Source organism: Gastrolobium bilobum, unplaced genomic scaffold (genome assembly GCF_033153095.1).
Source record: "Gastrolobium bilobum isolate Gb01-03AN ecotype WA unplaced genomic scaffold, APGP_CSIRO_Gbil_v1 utg172920, whole genome shotgun sequence".
In the NCBI taxonomy this organism is placed as follows: Eukaryota; Viridiplantae; Streptophyta; class Magnoliopsida; order Fabales; family Fabaceae; genus Gastrolobium; species Gastrolobium bilobum.
Window position 1 is genome coordinate 27,104 of NW_026897364.1, and position 2,541 is coordinate 29,644.

General features: G+C 41.8%; 1 non-coding gene across 1 annotated transcript; it reads right to left on the minus strand.

Annotated features, from left to right (window-relative positions):
* Nucleotides 1-1,020: 1,020 nt before the first annotated feature.
* Nucleotides 1,021-1,127, minus strand: LOC133306315 (small nucleolar RNA R71). The gene has a single exon (XR_009750868.1). It is a non-coding gene; the product is annotated as a small nucleolar RNA R71 (small nucleolar RNA).
* Nucleotides 1,128-2,541: the final 1,414 nt, after the last annotated feature.

Sequence of the window (2,541 nt, forward strand, 5' to 3'; positions counted from 1 at the left end):
ACAGGAAGGATCATATACATAACGCAGCGAGCAGCTGTTTGCCATCAGATTGAACCTATTGTTCCTGAGGAACGTTGTCAAGACAGTAGGGAACGTTTGACCCGACAGTTCATATACTAACTTTTCTTCTCATTTTCACTCTTTATAAATAGTGATAAAACAATAATTAGCACTCTATCCTCGTGGGAACGATAACTTGGGCATTAATGCTCCCTTTATTACTTGATGCGTGCACTTGTGCACTTGGGTTGGATCTAAGGGACGAATCTGTGTTCTGCAAGAACAGAGGAACGTCCCCTATCAGAACCTATATTTTTGCACCATCAGCAAACCACCCAACAAGTTTTTGGCGCCGTTGCCGGGGATAGAAACACTAACTGTTGTTCTTATCATTGTTTTCTAACACATATATTGTATATCTGACTTTACATTTATATTTTTTTTCTCTTTATCACTGAATCTGCTGTATATACCCTGTGTTATTGGTTTATGAGTGAAGAGTTTGAAACAGACTCTGACCAATCCATTGAAGTACCTGGGTTTCTCTTTGATCCTGAGCCAGAACGCACACTCCATAGGAGAAGAAGGAACCTCAGAGAAAGATTTTCTGAAAACATGGCTGATCACAATAATAACAATGAAGAGGTTCCCCCTGAACAGAACTTCAGAACTTTGGCTGCTCCTTTCAGGAACAGACCAGACAGGGAAGTAATCCTCCCTCCTGTAGCACCCAATTTTGAATTAAAACCTATCATGTTTCACATGATTAGGGAAGCAGGGGTCTTCAATGGACTCCCTGCAGAAGATCCTTATACACATCTCACCACATTCCAAGATATCTGTGACAATTTTAAAGCTGAGGGTGTAACAGAAGAGAGCATGAGAATGAGGTTGTTCCCTCACTCCTTAGGCTTAAAAGCTAAAACATGGATAAAAACTCTCACCCCTGGATCAATCCACACATGGGAAGAACTCTCTAACAAGTTCATAGAGAGGTTTCTTCCAATGTCTCGACAAGTAGATGTTAAAGAAGAAATCTCTAACTTCAGAATGTTTTATGGAGAAAATCTCTATGAAGCATGGGAGAGATACAAGGACATCATAAGAAAATGTCCAAATCATGGGGTAGAAAGTTGGGGAGTGTTACAATCTTTCTATAAAGGACTTGATCATACTTCTCAGTCTCACTTAGATTTTGCTGCAGGAGGATATTTCTTTACAGGAACACTTGAATCAAGATATGAAATCATAGAAGGGACTGCTGAAAGATGTCTCCAATGGCCAATAGACAGAGTGAGCCGGTGAGGAAGCCAGGCATGCTAGAACTAGATAAACAAACTGCCATGGAAGCCCAACTGGCATCACTCATGAATGAAGTGAAGAACCTAAAAGTCGACCAAGAAGCACCAATGATGGAAGTCTTACAACTCACAACAACTGAAACAGAACCATGCTCAGCCTGTGGTGACCTTCATGACTCAACAGACTGCCCATCCACTGTATTTGTGTGTTATGCAGAAAATTTTGGCAATAGGAACTTCACCAGAGACAATCAACAAGCAGGACGAAATACACATTCAAGCCCTGGAGGAACTATCATTAAGGATCAGAACCACAACACCCAATGGAGGCCACCAATTAACCAGAGACCATTCAACAAGAATCAGCAGCAGTATCAACAAGGTAGCAGTAGTGGAACGTTTGAACAAAGAAGAAACAACTACGTTCCGTTCCACAGAGATGACCAACGCATCAACACCCTGGAAAATTATGTCAAGGAATATGTCACCAGGAATGATGCAGTGGTCAGGAACATTGAGTCCCATCTGGGACAGATTGCTGCCAACCTTCAAACCAGAACACAATGATCATTAGCAAGGAATACTGACGTTCCTTCAACAAACTCGCCAAAAGTAACACCTACCTCCCCTTCAGAGCAAATCAAGGTTGTCACCTTAAGAAGTGGGAAAACCACAGCACAGCCCACAGTTCGACCAAAGGAAAAAGAACAAACTGAAACACCTGAAGCAGCCCCAAAAGCACAGCAACAATTACCAGTCACAGACGAACAGAACCCATAACCTGAAAAGGAAGCCAACAGCCAACCAATCAGTCCAATTCAAAGCAGAAAAATATCAACAAAAATTTCGTTCCCTCAAAGAACAAAAAAGCAACTGGAGGATAAGCACTTTGGAAAGTTCCTGGACATTTTAAAACAACTTCACATCAACATTCCTTTGGTGGACGCACTAGAACAGATGCCCAGGTACGTAAAATTCATGAAAGATTTCCTCTAAAAAAAAGAGGAATAACGGAATATGAGACTGTAAAAATGACACAAGAGAGTTGCCAATACTTAGGAAAACTCCCACCTAAGCTTCAAGACCCAGGAAGCTTCACCATTCCTTGCATTATAGGAAACACGTACCAAGGGAAAGCCTTGTGTGATTTAGGGGCCAGCATCAATCTCATGCCCCTATCTGTCTTCAAACAATTATCCACTGGACCAACTAAACCCACCACGGTGACCTTGCAAATGGC